Raw genomic sequence first — 19201 nt, forward strand, 5'->3', positions numbered from 1 at the left:
TCGACGAACCTAACCACATGGCCTCATTTTACAATTAACGCATTCCTCCAAAGAAGTAATATCAAGTTAGAAACCATCATGCAAAAACGAAACCCTCTGGAACCATATATGTTAAACTTCATTAAAAACACGGAAGTCAAATATTTTATAGGACTTTACTTGAAACTAAATCAATAAAAATCAACATTGTGTAAAATGGAATAGGATACTAGAGAATGAAATAGATACAAACTCTTTGATACAATATAACCATATCCCGTTCCGCTGTTCCAAAACACCAATCTGCAATGGTATACCTAGAAACCATCTTTTACCAACAAATAATTAGCTTTTGAGATGCAGTAAACTGATCATGACTTGTGTAGCTTTTGTTCTGGTTCTTCGGAGACTATAACGCACCCATTTTGTGATTTATGTGGTACAATCTTGAAAAGTGACTTTAAACTAACCTGGATGTAAATTTAAAGCTCACTGAAGAACAAATATTGCTCAGATTCGGCCAGAAAAATAATGATCCAATCAGCGTGATTCTTATCATTTTCAAAAATATTATCTTTAACTGTAAAATCTAAACTGATGACAACCTTTCAGTTTTCACAACAGGGGCTTAAAAATATTACGATCTAACAAAATATTCTGCTATGATATGTTAAATAATCGGTCATTTCAAATTCTGGTCTTCTGTGTGATATAGGCAGTTTGATGCTTTCAAACTGAAATCTATAATATGAATGAAAACATGACCAATGGTAAGATGGAAAAAAATATTTAAGGTTTGTGATTAAGTTACCGTCATTCCTTCCCAGCGGCTCCACGAACACAAGCATTAAGGTATCATCACAATTTGTTTAAAAATCGATGACAAGGCTCACGAATAATGGTTGTCATAGCAAATTTTATGGGCGTCTTTCCCTTTGATATACCATTCTAGTGAGCTATATAACTCAATTTATATACAGTACATAATTTGTATCAGGAAGCGTCTGCTTGAAGAGGGAGGAAGATCCGAAGTTATGACGGTGCTGGACGTTGGTGACGTTTGCAATATGTATGAACCACAATGTTTCTGAACTGAAAGGTTCAATGGCAGTGTTGCCCCTGCATTTTGCATGACAAATTCAATTCCCGTTTGATGAAAGAATGAAAGGGGAGTTTTGTATGGAAACGTCCTTAAAGCGTGTTTCTTCCCTAAACGGAAGGTGACATTGTCGTTCAGATATTCCAGCACCATTCTTTTTGTTCCCTACGCTCTGTTCGCGTTAACTTTGAAACCTGCGTTTTTCTCGCAAACAATATTTGCACGCATAGATTCTGATCTACTTAAGTTTGATAGTACCTTAAAACAGCGAGATATATCTAAAAAATGATTTTGAAATGCTTCGGGATTGTAATGAACATTTCATGCGCAAAAGATTTGGACTGCGTTGTCAAAAATGCCATTTTTGCACGCTCTCGTGCCAAACCTACCGCGACCACTGCTACGCATATTCTGACGAATAATGAAGCTGAATGTGCAGAAACTAAAATTAACTGTCATTAATTTTAGTTAGGTTACGTGGTACATTAGGCGAGTCAGTGAGTTTAGCTTTACGCCACACTCAGCAATATTCCAGCTATATGACGGCTGTCTGTAAATAATCGAGTCTATAAACGACAGTACCAGACAATCCAGTGATCAACAGCATGAGCATCGATCTGCGCGGTTGGGAACCGATGATATGTATTGATCAAGTGAGGGAGCCTGACCATCCATTGCCTCTTACGACAAGCCTTTTGTGGCTATTACGGAAGACCTATTCTACCTCGTTTCTTCACGGATTTGGTCTGCCAATGTTTGGGTAGAGCTCGGTGGCTTCCACGAATGGGATGTGGTATATTAAGAAAATATTAAAAATATATGACTAGACTTGCTGGGTGACGTGTCCGATCAGGGACTTGATTATTCTCAAGGTTCATGCACTTAAGTGAGTGGGTATGGTGTAGTGGATTAGAGTCAGCTCGGAGAGCGACGGTCGATGGTTCAAACTCTGGACATTGAATTTACTTCAAGATGCACGTCTGGGTATTATATCCATAGGAACATGCGCAATGATGTACCACTGATCTATGTATATGAATCCGTTATTAATCTTCGGATTGGTGCAGGCATTTTGTGTGACAAGGCTTAATGGCCCGTACGCTCTTTGAGCTCGTTGTTGCTCATGCTATTAGTCACTGTATAACTGATTCGGACTCATATAAAACTACTACGCAAAACAACTCCCTTAATTTAGCCAACACACTTGCTCTGTTACCCATAAACATCAGGGTTTCAGTTGGTCTTCAGCAGTTCATGCTTGTAACAGGCGAATAACGGGATCGGGTGGTCAGACTCGCTGACTTGGTTAACACATGTCGTCGTATCGAAATTGCGTAGGCTGATGCTGTTGATCACTGGATTATTTACAGACTGCCAATGGAATATTTCTGAGTACGGCTTTAAACAAGCGACAAACAAACAAAATGCACACGCTTTGTTAATACACAGTGGATTTCATGCTTAAATTGTGGTAAAACAGGCCAGCACACGCTTTGTTAATACACAGTGGACAGCATGCTTCAATTGTGATAAACCAGGCCAGCCCACAAAGCTTATACTGTAAACGGTTCACGCGTTCATATGTTTGTCTCGGAGGCCAGAGATAACATGGTTGACTTGGGGGTCACTTTACCATCAGCGTAAAACACCGGCGTCTAATTGAGACTAATCTAAAACTGGAGATAGAGATGCGATGTCTACACAGCGTTTATCAACTCCGCCAACGTGACCAGAAAATATGTATAGATTTCCGCAACTCCTTCCATTCTCGTGCAGAATTCTGGAAATTTCCGAAATGGTATGGAAGTCGGAAGTGTTCCAGACTAAAGCTCAGTATCTAGGTAAAATGCTTTTGATAGTAACAAATATATCCATTTAAACTGAAAAGGAATCCCACTGAGTTTGGAGATGGGAAATCTTGTTTTATTTAGGTCTTAAGCATTGCAGGCAGGACGAGACAGTGGGGAAAATGGTATGGGTCAGGGACTGTGAGATAGAAGCTTTCATACAATCCAATTATGTCAATCCTACAGCTACTTTCGCATTTGACCAAACAGAATTTGTTTCTAATTATATTCAAAACTGGGGGATTGCATATTATCTTCATGTATTACGACAGTGTGACTTTCCTTCTTACAGATTGCAGTTTTGATACGAAAACAAAGAATGTGTAAGCAAGAATGGCGAAGAGCAAAAACCGAAATTATAATTTTTTTGGGGGGGAAATGACACTGTTCTCTGCTGTGATTTAGCCTAAACGTCATAACTGTCAGCAGGTAATGGTACAATGTTAGATGTTGCCTCGTGACAAAGTTTGTTTCATTTATCTAACCAGGTTATTCTGCGAATCCAAACATGGTTCACACCTTGTACTGTAGAGAACATGAGGATAATATAACCCTCGGAACGACACTTTTGTGACTTTTTGGGGTAACTCGATGATTCGGCAGATCGACAGATTTTTATATCTTTAATACATCTTCTTGGATGGAATATTGCATACTCTGATTTTTGTAAAGAAAATGTGGAAGGTGACATATGTGTGCCAGTCAGTGTATTGGAGAGATAGAGTGAGTATTGTTTTACGCTTTTAGTGAGTGAGTGAGTGAGTGAGTTTAGTTTTACGTCGCACTTAGCAATATTCCAGCTATATGGCGACGGTCTGTAAATAATCGAGTCTGGACCAGACAATCCAGTGATCAACAACATGAGCATCGATCTGCGCAATTGGGAACCGATGACATGTGTCAACCAAGTCAGCTAGTCTGACCACCCGATCCCGTTAGTCGCCTCTTACGACAAGCATAGTCACCTTTTATGGCAAGCATGGGTTGCTGAAGGCCTATCCTACCCCGGGACCTTCACGGGTCTTTACGCTTTTAGCAATAATACAGCAACAATACTGCGTCACCAGAAACACAGTTCACAAACTGTACCCATATTGATAAAATAGCCAGAGTAATTAAACCAGGGGCCTACACCACCCCTCTACAAATGTAGATATCATACAAAATGATAAGTAGAAAAAAAACGCCGGTGCACTGTTAAATAACTTTAATGCTTCTGCTGATTCGTCGTATCGCCATCTTGTCAATATCCTTACCACTGTTTGCATCAGGGAAAACGCTTAAAGTGTTACAGAATTCACCCAAAGATAAATTTCAGGTGAAAAGAAGGTTCGACTCGCAGTCTCTATCTGTGTCTGTGTTGATAACTTAGAAGAAGGCAGTCGGCCCTACCGCGTACAACGTTAAGAATAGTTTGAATTTCATGGCGATTACGTAAGACAACAATTCTAATGATCCCGCAGCTGTTTCCTGTTAGCCAACAATCGGCCAGCTGATTGGTTAGTGGTGACCTTCGCCGATAAAACAACCGGCGGGGAATTTACAGAGGGGTTCTGGGAAGGTCAGGTAGGAAGCTGAAAATATTTTGTTGAAAGGTACGAGGATACCACTAAGGTCTGTTTCCTTTGCGTGTGGGAACTGTAAGAGGAAGCGCTTTCCATATCGTCTTCGTCTCAAGCATGCTGCTGAATTAATCACATGCCTAAACAAAAATGAAGTGTTGATAATGAATATGTGTGCGTTATCTGTTTGATTGGCTTTTTAGAAGTTGGTGAAGAATAAGAAAGGTATGATATTTCAGGAAACATCTTCATCATTGTGATGTGACATTTCAGTAGACGAATCTATCTCCATATGCTCTCTTAAAAATACGCATAGGTCCAAGTATAAGGAAATGTGAAAAATATATTTAAGTGTACAAAAGTCGATTAAGCTTGAACGGAGACAAAGGGAATTCGACACACGGATGAACATTGTATTGGTGTCATTCTCAGCATGAATTTAGTTCACTCACAAGGGACGTAGGGTCAGTATATCTGGTGACACTACGTCTAGCAGCCCTCACTGTTCGACACCGGAAGGGGTTGCACAAGGGATTCTTTTGCTTGGGGAATTCTTCGCCATTTCTCCTTCAGCGGGGTTATCGCCCTTTCGAGATTGTGCAGTTAAAAGGGAAAAGCATCAACTGATGCCCGGCATCTATCACACGACCCGTGCAACTCAAGAGATAAGTCGCTTGAGATAAACTACTACTGTATGCACTGCCAACTTCGCGACCGTTTGCCTTCTCCGTTTCATGTAGATACTATTTGCATGACCACTTGTTACAGTCGATTGTACGATCTTGGAAAATCTGAAAGAACAGAGTTATTAAAAAGAAGTAAATATTAATAACGATGCAGCAAATAAGAATTTTCAATCTTTGAGGCTTGTCACTCGTGGTCGATGAAATACTTGCATGGTATTTTGACTAATAGCCATAAATGTCAATGGACATTCCATACCTCGCACATGTGAAGTTACCTGTTACGGCTTTCAGTATTGTTGGGACATTATTTTAACGTACTCTCGTTGGCTGGATGGTTTGTTGTTTGACGACGCACTCAGCAATGTTCTAGTCCTATGGCTGTCTGTAAATACTTTTAATATTGTGGACCAGGCAATTGGGATACTATGGCATGTGCCAACCAAAGTCAGGTCGCCTGACCACCCGATCCCGATAGTCGCCTCTTACGACAACCACGGGTTACTTGAGACCAATTCTAATCCGGAACAAGCTGGGGAAAACTATTATAAGTCTGACATATGCGGACATTGGAGACATCGAGGCATGGACCAGACAATCTAGTGATCGAACTTGGATACGATGACATGTTTTACATTGCTACATATAGCAAACATACATCTGAGCCTGATACAGCGTACCACTGGTACAAGATCGACTAGTCAGGCTCGATAAGGTGGTGGACAGCACGACGTCAGCCCACTACAGCATCTATCGTTGCATATGATAATAATCACTGGATTATCTGGTCTAAACGTGATCACATTTTACAGGAAAGAACAGTTCTTACATTATACAATGTATCAGAATTATAATAAGAATATAATGAAAAGGAACCTGGAGACTTCATTTCAAAAACTGTAATCAAGATTTGCCATACGTTATAGACTCTACTCATGGGCTCTACTGGATAAATTCGGCTCGGGGTCTGTATGACAAGAGTTATTGGACCAACCGGTAGCGCAGGATATGTTTACCCTTATTGTTATACCCTTGTCAAGAACACCTGTTCATCACTGATTTTCAGTCAAAGGTTAAATTCCATTTCTAATTTGCCTTTTATCGTTCTCGTCAGAGTCTGATTATGATTTTTCTGCAGTTTTGAACCCTCCACTGACCTCCAAACAGCACGGCGTACTTTTCCGAAAACGTAATATTACAAAAATCCCCCTTCTTTCTGTCTCAGTTGTGTTGGAAACAATAGACCGAAAGAAAGAACTATAGGCATATGTAATTATTTTAGCAAATAGAATGCTGACTATCTTGAGAAGAAACCTCAAAATACACGATGCAATTTCCGGCTCTTCCTGTAAGATCAAGCCAAAGCCAGAGGTAAAGAGTTAAATTATGTTCAAATGACATAAACCGTTGTTGGAGATTGTACCTTGCCCAATAAAACCCCTGTTTAATTTATGTGTAAATACATACAACCGTTAATTATGCTTCATCAACGAGAATACATGGTACAATATCAAGCTCATCAGCGGCTTTCTTGCTATTGTTGGCGCATGTCCGTTGGAGACTGCAATCAAAATGGTGGACATTTACGCTCATTTTCGAATCATTAATGATGTAAATATATTCAGCGTGGTTACAAATGCTTGTGAGGTGTTTTCTATTTTCTGGTGATGTGTAAATATAATACATGCCACGTTATGCTATACCACTGTAGGAAATTGGATCGTGAAAACTGTGGGGCACTTTTAATCGAGACTAAATTGCAAGCAGACAAAGAAGGCATACGTGTAAAGGGAAGATTTGTTAAAGAAACACGGTCCCTGTCAGAATTATCATCACTTGGTTTCCCAAATGGATTCCATATATCATCACGCACACAGTTTTACATTTATCGGGGTGATCACATAAAGTGAGTTTAAGATTATATTTTGGGCATGAATGTCACGTATAGGTTTATGAAAACGTTAAATGATATGGACGCTAGCTGAAGGGTTTAAACCGAGTTTTCCTTATTTTTCTTAAGGCAATTTTATAGCAGTTTATAACTTCATTACAAGCTGACTTCTTTGTAAACATTTTCGGAAAGGTTTTTAATATTTTCTGATTTAACGGGAAATGTTAAAAGTCGTTTTTCGTTTCAGTCTGTTTTATCTGGTACTACAAATTTTATCATTTTCTGAGTGTAAATTGAAGCTTTTCATGACTAGGCTTATAATCGACCAGTGGATTTCATGTCCTTAGAATTCTAATTCAACACGACATGCTTGAAGCCTCGCAATACAGCACACGAAGCGTCCGTGCAACAATCCTATATATGCGTGTGTTATCTTTAAATTTAGTGCGTAAATATTATTACGTTAAAACGACATGACTATTTCAGGATTAAAACTAGGAGTTATCTTTCATGAGGTTCCAGGGCATTCTTGCTGGTTTCATCCATATTTCGACATATTTTTTCTCAATACCAAAGTTTGTAAATGTGTTGCAAAAGGAACCACCAGATATCTGAACGTAAGTGAGTGAGTGAGTTTAGTTTTACGCCGCACTCAGCAATATTACAGCTATATGGCGGCGGTCTGTAAATAATCGAGTCTGGACCAGACAATCCAGTGATCAACAACATGAGCATCGATCTGCGCAATTGGAAAGCGATGACATATGCCAACCAAGTCAGCAAGCTTGACCACCCGATCCCGTTAGTCGCCTCTATCGACAAGTATAGTCGCCTTTTATGGCAAGCATGGGTTGCTGAAGGCCTATTCTACCCCGGGACCTTCACGGGTCCTGAACGTAAGAAATACTCATAAGAAACGTAATCGGCGAGACACGTTATTGAGATTATAACTACGGGGAATATACATTTCGTTGCCGAAGACATCTACCTAAATGCTTTAAGAAATAGTAAGTTCGATTCACCATTACTCTAAGGCCTTCACTTCGACTGGCAATGTATCACATAAGCTGAAGTGCTTCAGGAAGTCCTGTTAAAACATATTCACACATAAAGTTGAGTGCAGGAAAAAACAAAATCAATTATATGTAAATCTGTTTTGCGTGATGGATTTAATGCTACAAAATATCTGCGACAAGTTTAAGCTATTTCACTTTCTGTAGTTCGTCCAAAAAAAGTCCATTTCTTCAATTTGAAATGATCGAAACGGACATCTCCTGATCTGTTTAATTTTTATGCTTGGAATACTCGTGACCAGGCATGTATTGTTGAGCGAAGAAGGATGAAGAAACCAACATGTTTGTTGAAAAACGGCTAGTGTTTCGCGAGCATATTTACACTTCATGCACAGCTTAAGATATGATGAATTTCTTCGATTCTTTCCACTATTCACCCCTTTTCAAATCCAATCAAAAAGTCACCAGAACGTCGATTGTTGAGAGGTATCTCAGTTCCACAGAAATTAAACGGCAGAAGAGCTTGTTCGTATTTTCTTTCCAAAGCTAAAGACAATTTAAGTGTCAGTCCTATTTTTTGTTTGTTTCATTTCTCAGTGTCTTTCCTGAAAAGGCACTGGAATTGCTTGCTGAACATTTGTTTTGCTTGGTTGAAGTGAATGATTGTAACGGGCAATGAAGTTTGTGCTGATTAATGACAATCTGTTTTACAAGGGCAATGGCGATAGCTAAAATGACTGTCAAATACATTAAACTTGACAGCCAAATCCATGATATTGAAAATATCAGGCATCCAACATGTTGTGATCTCTTGATGTGGAACCGATCAGTTGGAATCATAACTAGCTTTCTATCATACATTGTGTTTAACGTATTGTTCCATTATGACAAGACTGAGTGAGTGTAGTTTTACGGCGCTTGTAGTAATATTCCAACAATATCACGACAGGGGACAACAGAAATAGGCTTCAGTTGTTGTGTCCATATGGTGAATCGAACACATGTCTTTGACGTGGAAAGGGCGCTTTAACCACTAGGCTACCGAACCACCACACATTAAGATACGACGGCTGAGAGATATACCATACATCTGTCCGCCTTTGTATCTACCCGTTTCAAATTAATAGATTTGAGCTCTTTACTTATTATCTGCTGGCAACAACTTATTGCTGCTCTCATCTGTAGTTCTAACAGTCACACAACAATTCTAACAGACTCTCCTCTATTTATTGTGGCCGCCAACAGATGTGCCTCAAGTCTGGCCATGAACCCAATATCCTTTTTGTCAGTACTTTACATTCGTACCTTCTCGGACCTGGGTTGTATTTTTTCCAAAGATTACTTTATTAAATGAAGCGACGATACCTGCTAGAAACTCATTCTGCAAGACCCGTCTTAAAACTGGCCTTCAGCAGTCCCTGCTTGTCATTCGAGTCGCATAACGCGACCAGATGGTTAGACTATCGAACCCATATTATATGAACGACAGATCAACAGATGTATTTATCTTTATATGCATTTTTTAAATATCATATTGTATATTGTGTAAAAAAACATTTTCCAAACATGAACGATGACATGTGACTGTGATTGTGAGTGTGAGTGCGAGATTGCGAGTGAGTAATTTAGTGAGTCCGTGAGTGAGCGTCACTCAATATGGTTTGAAGGCTGAGCAACATTCCAGCAATACCATGGCTGGGGCAACAGAAATATGAATCACAAACTGATCCCATTTATAGATAATAGCCCGAGTCTGCTTTAAACCACTACCCGCCACCACCCCTTGAGAAATGTAGATATCATACAAAAAGATAAGTGAATAAAAACGCCGGTGCGCTGTTAAATAACTTCAATGCTTCTGCTGATTCGCAAAAACATGACACATGTCGTATCGCCTTCTTGTCAATGCCGTTACCACTGTTTGTATCAAGGGAAAAGCTGAAAGTGTTTCAGAATCCACAAAAAGATAAATTTCACGTAAAAAAAGAACCTTCGACTCGCAGTCTCTATCTGTGTTGGTAAAAGCTAGGCCGTCAGCCCTACCGCGTACAACGTTAAGAATAGTTTCAAATTTCATGACGATTGTGTAAGACAATTCTAATGATTCCGCAGCTATTTCCTGTTAGCCAACAATCGGCCAGCTGATTAGCTAATCGGATTAGCTTTTAGTGGTGACCTTCGCCGATAAAACAACCGGTGGGGAAGCTACAGAAGAGTTTAGGGAGGGTGGGGTTGGAGGCTGAACCTTTATTGTTGAAAGGTACGATGATGCCACTAAGGTCTGTTTTCTTTGCGTGTGGGAACTGTAAGAGGAAGCGCTTTCCATATCGTCTTCGTCTCAAGCATGCTAATGAAATATTGTTCCGATATCCAAACTGAATTAGTCACATGCCTAGACAAAAAGCAAGTGTTGTTGAAGAGTGTGTGCGTGTGCGTTTTATCTGTTCGACTGGCATTTTAAAAGCTGATGAATAGTAACAAAGGTATGATATTTTCTTGAAAACACCATCCTTATTATACTGTGATGCAACATTTCAGCATAAGAGTCTATCACAAGATAATGAAGGGGCTGTTATCCATAAAGTATGAAACCTGTTTATGTTCGTTTTGGAGGTAAAACAGATTTTAGATTGTGGAAACATATATACTATCCCCAAATAAATGCATAGACGATTTTTGTTTTTTAAAAGAATTTGTTTTTAATTACCTATTGTGTTCAAACAATTGTCACAACATGTAACAAACATGTTGATGGCATGAGTTTACACAATTGCACAAGTGAAAAAAAACTTGTGTAAAATTTCATGCGTTAAATCTATTTCCAAACGAGTTATACATGTTTGAAAATACATTTTCGCAACAGATTTCTCGTCTATGCGTTTTTTCTTGTGGATAGTATACCATAAAAAAGTAGGAGATATTGCATATGAAGCCAAGGAGGAAACAAATGAAGAGTAATTAAGGGAAAATGTGCCAATGCATTCCTTTTCTTTGGAATGTATCGTCCTTTTGAAAATATATTACTTTTTCTCATATGCACTGGCATTGGCTAGTATAGTGGTATGATCGCAAAATGGAATAGCCATGGTATATATGGGTATCTCAAGCCTCGGATTTCCAGGTACCTCTGAACATCCGGGTTAGAAGTGGTCTTTACCAAGCAATACTTGGTTAACATTTGCGTGGATCGATGGTCATGCTGTTGATCACCGGACTGTCTGGGCCAGACTTGATTATTTATATCTGCCATATGGCTGAATTTTGGTAAGTGCTGCAACAACCAACAAATCGAATTTCATGGAATTGTCACTAAGGATCGGTGTGTTGGTGTGGATATGTTGAAAAGCGAGGGGCATATTTCCTGAAGCATGTTTGTGTTTATGGTTTGATAATACACTCATCATGCGAATACTAGCATACGACGACAGCCAGCAAATAATCACCACCAGACAATCCAATGATTGACGTAATGAGTAATAATCCACACCATCGATGCAGATATTTTTCAGCTGTTTATGTCGTCGCGAGAGTGTATTTCCTGTAAATTGTATTATTAATTAAGTAATAATTATTGTTGGGTCACAATGTCTGTAGTTTTTTGAATGATAATTATTATAGGTCACAATTCGTATCATGAATGTTCACTAATTTTAGTATTTTGGCAGCAGGCTTTCCGGAAGTGCTTTAGAGTTACCTCTTCTTGAGTTTGTTTTGACTAATTGTTGACTTCCGGGAGATTTCTAGAGTATTCCACGTTAGTGGCAATGATCATATGTGCTGGAACTTTCAGGAAATTACCGAATGCATATATAAAGGCTAGTTGCCGTGTTGTCGACACGGAAATGTACGGAAATACACACAGATAACAGGAGTATATATGCCAGTATCCGTCAACGCCTGATCTACATAATCGTTGCCTGACCGCTCGCTCTGTTACATTCTGCATAGCTGTTTCTCACTCTCACATCAAGACTTCGATGAGTTGACATTATATTTGTGACCTATTACCGTAGATTGACTCATTTGTATTGTACTTGAAACCTAAATGCAATATTGAAAATATCAGACTTCACTGTGTTGTATATTGCTGGTTCTAAGAGGACTTGTTACACCTTTTGTCACGGCGAATTTGTAACCGTAACAATGTAATTTTGTAGGTAGGGTTGTCACCCTTTGAGACTGTGCAGACTAGTACTGAGACAAGTATAAACTAGTTTCTGTATCTTCTATGATCTGTGTGACATTAAAACAACAATGTTATTACAAGCAGAATTTTTTTTATGAATTATCAATTTAAGAAACTCATGTCAAACGTGGTCGACAAAATACTTGCATGCTATTTTTGATAATTGCCATAAATGTCACTAGATTTTCCAGACCTCACATGTGTTACAGTACTTGTAATATGAGGTACTTCTTTTCAAACAGTTAGAAAGTTATTTTGGCGTACTGGCGTTTGTTGCTACATGGCGGCAGTATAAATTATCGTGTGTGGGTCAGTCAATCCAGTGATCATGTTTCGGTTAATAAATTGTGACAAAAGGTATAAGAAATCCTCTTTGAAGCAGCAAGTCACAGACACGTCTAAAATATTCGATACTATGTTGAACAAACAATGAGCAAGTTACAATGAATCACAATACAGATTTCTAGTGCAATACAATTCAGTCACTCACCAGAATCTTGACATTTTACAGTGAGATCAGATATATTAACTGAAACTTAATTCCGCAGGGAGCAGTCAGGCACGGAGTGTCAATCCTGAATATAGATGATGTTACTGACAGACAAACGATGATAGGCAGAGGTACACTCCAGTATAATTCCGAATGTAAGTCCGCGAGTGCCAGTCACACAACAACCAACCTTTATACATACTGACACTGTGTCGGGAACATTCGAGCACAGCGTGGCTGTATCGCCATTTAGTCAGAACATTCGTGAACAGAAGACCCGCCGCTACAAATACTACTGCTATTGAACATATATGGTATGAAAAGTGACCCACAATAACTTTCACCTAATCAATACTTATACAAATTACAAATAAACACACTCTCGCAACAATCAATTGGGCTACGGTGCCCAGCAAATCAGCGATCCAGACCACCCGATCTCGTTAGTCACCTCTTATGACAAGCCTGGGTTACTGAATTCTAATCTAGATCTTCACGAGTATAACATATTTTCAGCCATAAGATATAAAGTAACTGCGTCAGTGTAAACGGAAAGGAGCGCCAACCTGTAGTGAGCACTAATGGTTGAAAATGTTTTACAATACTACATATGATCCAGATACAATGTACCACTCACCACACTAGATCGGCTCGTCCGGTTCGATGACGTAGGGGACAGCGCGGCGTCAGCGCACAACAACATCGATCATTGCACATTATAGTAATCAAAAGATTATCTGCTCTGATCGTGACCATTCACATGCCTCCCTCGTAAGGCAGAAGTACATCTGAATGTGACCGTTTGAGTCACCGTAAACTAACATCCCCATCTAGCTTGTGAAAAACAAAAAAACAACTGTACACAATTAACAGCAAAGGAAAACAGTTATATTTCTTATGTTATAGGATAGACTAGACTTATAATAAGAATATACTGAAAAGGAACCTTGAGACTTGCTTCATTTCAAAAACTGTAATGTAGATTTGCCTGTTGTTTATAAACTTCCATGGTCTCTGTTGGATAGATTCATTTCCGGCTCTGTATGACAGACAAGAGTTATTGGACCTACCGATAGCGCAGGATATGCTTACCCTTATTTTTAAACCTTTGTCACGAACACCTGTTCATCACTGATTTTCAGTCAAAGGTTAAGTTCCATTCCTAATTTGCCTTTTATCGTTCTCGTCAGAGTCTGATTATGATTTTTCTGCAGTTTTGAACCATCCACTAACAAGAAAGAACCATAGGCATATGTAATTATAATTAGCAAATAGAATTTCATCGGAAGAAACCTCAAAACACACAATGCAGTTTCCTGTTCTTCCTGTAAGATCAAGCCATTGTTAGGGGGTTAAATTAACATGTTCAAATGACATTAACCGCTGTTTGGGATTGTATTTTACGCAATAAAACCTCTGTTTACTCCATGTTTAAATAAATACAGCCGTTAATTAAGGTTCATCAACGAGTTTACATGTTGTAATATTAAACAAGCTCATCAGCGGCATTTTGGCTATTGTATGCCCATGTCCATTCGAGACTGTAAACAAAATGGCGGACATGTACGTTCCTTGTCGATTCATTCTGTAAACATATCAAGCGTGGTTATAAATTATTGTAAGGTAGCTGATATTTTCTGGTGGATTGTAAATATCATGCACGTCATGTTATTTCACACCACTGCAGGAAATTGGATCGTGAAAAATTGTAGGGCATTTTAATCGAGACTAAATTTCCATCACATAAAGAAGACATAAGTTAAAAGGGAAGATTGTATCAAAGAAGCATGTTCCGTTTCAAAATGAATATCTTTTTGGTTTTCCTAATGGATTCCATATTTCATCAGGAAAATAGTTTCACATTTATCGGAGTGATCACATGAATAGGGATAAACTTAGTTTAGGCATAAATGTCACGTATCGGTTTATGAAAACGTTAGATGAGAAGGCCGCTTGCAAGAGTTTTCGTTATTTTTCTTAAAGGATAGCAATTTTACAGCAAATTATAACTTCATGCTCACTTCTTTGCGTACATTTTCGAAAAGGTTGTTAATATTTTCCGATTAAACGGGAAATGTGAATGGGCACTTTTCCTTTCTGTCTTTTTGTTTTTTCTAATATTTCAAATGTCATTACATTGTTAGTGTAGACTGAAGCTTTTTATGACTGTCGTGAAAACAGACTCTCCCGTTTTACGGTACTGTAGCCAGACCTATACTCCATGACGCTCCCTTGATCAGATTTGATTGCAGATGTTTTAAAGAAAGTATTATATAGTAGCAGCAAATATGGTCGGAAGTTGATGTCAGACAGACAGTAGATAGGCGTGCCACTGTGTCTAATGTGTCAGCACAGTTAACACTTCAGATTAAAGGCACACGCCAGTAATGGTCTTCACACGTTGTACAATGTGGCAAATGTAACCCGTTTCAACCATTAGGTCCTGTACGTTAAAAAGGCTTATATGAAATTTCATCACCGAGGCACGTCTGTGAGATTATGACCAGGGGGAATATGCATTGCGTGGACGTATGCGGCAAGGCATGTTACCTAAATGCTTTAAGAAATAGTAAGTTCGATTCACCATACCTCTGAGACCTTCACTTCGTCTGGCAACGTATCACATAAGCTGAAGTGCTTCAGGAAGTCCTGTTAAAACATATTCACACATAAAGTTGAGTGCAGGAAAAAACAAAATCAATTATACGTAAATCTGTTTTGCGTGATGGATTTAATGCTACAAAATCATTGCGACAAGTTTAAGCTATTTCACTTTCTGTAGTTCGTCCAAAAAAGTCCATTTCTTCAATTTGAAATGATCGAAACGGACATCTCCTGATCTGTTTAATTTTTATGCTTGGAATACTCGTGACCAGGCATGTATTGTTGAGCGAAGAAGGATGAAGAAACCAACATGTTTGTTGAAAAACGGCTAGTGTTTCGCGAGCATATTTACACTTCATGCACAGCTTAAGATATGATGAATTTCTTCGATTCTTTCCACTATTCACCCCTTTTCAAATCCAATCAAAAAGTCACCAGAACGTCGATTGTTGAGAGGTATCTCAGTTCCACAGAAATTAAACGGCAGAAGAGCTTGTTCGTATTTTCTTTCCAAAGCTAAAGACAATTTAAGTGTCAGTCCTATTTTTTGTTTGTTTCATTTCTCAGTGTCTTTCCTGAAAAGGGCACTGGAATTGCTTGCTGAACATTTGTTTTGCTTGGTTGAAGTGAATGATTGTAACGGGCAATGAAGTTTGTGCTGATTAATGACAATCTGTTTTACAAGGGCAATGGCGATAGCAAAAATGACTGTCAAATACATTAAACCTGACAGCCAAATCCATGATATTGAAAATATCTGGCATCCAACATGTTGTGATCTCTTGATGTGGAACCGATCAGTTGGAATCATAACTAGCTTTCTATCATACATTGTGTTTAACGTATTGTTCCATTATGACAAGACTGAGTGAGTGCGGCGCTTGTAGCAATATTCCAACAATATCACGACAGGGGACAACAAAAATAGGCTTCAGTTGTTGTGTCCATATGGTAACCACTAGGCTACCGAACCACCCCACATTAAGATAAGACGGCTGGAAGACCAACCATACATCTATGTCCGCCTTTAAATCTGTCCGTCACAATAAAAGTTAAGTAGATATGAGCTATTTCATTAATTGCTGCTGGCAACAACTTTGCGTATTGCTGCTGCTGGCATCTGTAGTTGCCCATCCTAAAAGATCCGTCAGATTCATTTATCTGTAATTGCAACATGTCATATTGTATATTGTTCAAAAGGTCACGTTTCCAAACATGAAGGATGACATGTGACTGAGTTTCACTGAGTATGGTTTGAAGGCAACAATATTCCAGTAATACCACGGCGGGACAACAGAAATGCGATTCAAAAACTGTACCCATATGTAGAAAATAGCCCGAGTCTTCAGTAACTCTTTAAACGCCTCCACCATCCCTCGAGAAATCTAGATATAACACAAGAAAGACTAGAGGATAAAGTATAACTTTAATGTTTCTGCTGATTCACAGAAACATGACACGTGTCGCATCGCCATCTTGTCAATGCCGTCTACCACTGTTTGTATTAAGGAAAGAGCTCTAAAACTGTTTCAGAACCCACCAAAAGATAAATGTTACGTAAAAAAGAAGATTCGACACACAGTCTGCATCTGTGTTGATAGCTTGGTACAAGTTAGGCAGTCGGCCCTACAGCATTGAGAATAGTTTGAATTTCATGACAATGACGTAAAGCAACAATTCTAATGCTCACGCATCTGTTTCCTGTTTGTTTTAAACATGTTTTATTCATGTGAAAAAGATAGGGTACAAGTTATACAACTTAGAACACCCTCTCTGTATAGCATTTACATCACATTATTTACGTTCAGTATACAAGGTGGACAGACATGCTTCCTGTTAGCCCTCGTTCGGCCAGTTGATTGGTCAGTGGTGGCTTTCGCCGATGAAACAACCGACGAGGAATCTACAGATGGGTTCTGGGAGGTTGGAAGTTGAACTGATTTTGTTGACAGGTAGATCATTCCACTAAAGTCTGTTTTTGCGTTTGGGGACTTTAAGTGGAAGCACTCTCCACGTCGTCCCGTTTCAAGCATGCTGCTGAAATATTGTTTCGATATTAGAACTGAATTAGTAAAAAAAGTAAAAAAGGTATGATACTTTATGAATAACATCTTAATTCGAATGTGATATGACATTTCAGTATAGGAGAATCTATAACCATATACTCTCTCTGAAAAGAAATCCATAGGCCCAAGAATAAGGAAATGAAGTATTTCCGTGTACATAGGTCGATTAAGCTTGAACATAAATGAAGGGAATTCGACACACGGATGAACATTGTATTAGTGTCATTGTCAGCATTAACTCGGTTCACTCACAAGGGACGTAGGTTCAGTATACCTGGTGACACTACGTCTAGCAGCCGTCACTGCTAGACACTGCCCTGAAAGGGATTGCACAAGTCGGAGTTTTGCATGGGGAATTCTTCGACATTTTTTAGACTGTGCAGTTAAAAGGCAAAAACACCAACTGATGCCCGGCATCTGTCACATGACCCGTGCAACGAAAGAGATAAACTGCTTGAGATAAACTACAACTGTATGTTTTGCCTTAACACCTACTTCTCGACCGTTGGCCTATATCCGTTTCATGTAGATACTGTTTGCATGATCACCTGTTTAAGCCGATTGTAAGATATATGAAAAAACTAAAAGACCAGAGTTATTACAAAGAAAAACTATTACTAACGAATCATGTATGAATTTTCAGTTTAGGAAGCTTGTCACTTGTGGTGATTGAAATACCAGTATGGTGACCCGTGAAGGTCCCGGGGTAGAATAGGCCTTCAGCAACCCATGCTTGCCATAAAAGGCGACTATGCTTGTCGTTAGAGGCGACTAACGGGATCGGGTGGTCAGGGTCGCTGACTTGGTTGACACATGTCATCGGTTCCCAATTGCGCAGATCGATGCTCATGTTGTTGGTCACTGGATTGTCTGATCCAGACTTATGTACAGACCGCCACCATATAGTTGGAATATTGCTGAGTGCGGCGTTAAACTAAACTCACTCACTCACTCACTCACCTGTATGGTATTTTGAATCATTGCCATAGACGTCACTTGACATTTCCAGACCTCAAATGTAAAGTTACACGTGATATGAACCACATCTTTCAATATTGTCAGAACATTATTTTATCGTATTCTCATTGGTTGGTTTGTTTGTTGTTTTTCGCCACACTCAGCAATATTCCAGTTCTATGGCTGTGTGGACATATCCGATTCTGGACCAGACATAAGTTGGCATGTGTCAACCAAGTCATGCAGCCTGACCACCCGACCCCGATGGTCCTCTTATGAGAGGCATGGATTACAGAAGACTAATTCTAATATGGGACAGGCTGGGGGAATGTATGTAATAATTTTATGCCTATGATATAAGTCGTTCACTGGTCACGAATGGGAGCATGGGTTGATGTATCTTCGATATTTGTTTATGTTCCCTGAGTTTGTTTATCTTCAATCTACCCATGGACCCTGAGGGACCAGTGAACATCGTATTTATCTCACCAAACAACTCAATGTAAATTTTGAACTGTTTGAAGCATAGGTACCGGATCGTGCACTTCAGACAACTTTTGTGAATCAAATGATTTCAATCTTGCATCTTTCTGTTTTCCCTCTGGTATTGCCTTATAGCCACAGTGTAATTCCCCTTCTTAAAAATCACAGGGATTTCATTTTAACGTTTTGTCAAATTCACTTATTAGAATGCAAGGCAAATCTTTACGTAGCTAGTGCTAGATTTTGCAGACGACACAAGAAAAACAGATTTAGGGTTATCTCCCTTCCATTTGTATTCGCAAAACATCGGTAATTTCCGTGAATCATGCGTGATTCAATGT

This window comes from Haliotis asinina, chromosome 9 (assembly GCF_037392515.1).
Source record: "Haliotis asinina isolate JCU_RB_2024 chromosome 9, JCU_Hal_asi_v2, whole genome shotgun sequence".
NCBI classification, from domain to species: Eukaryota; Metazoa; Mollusca; class Gastropoda; order Lepetellida; family Haliotidae; genus Haliotis; species Haliotis asinina.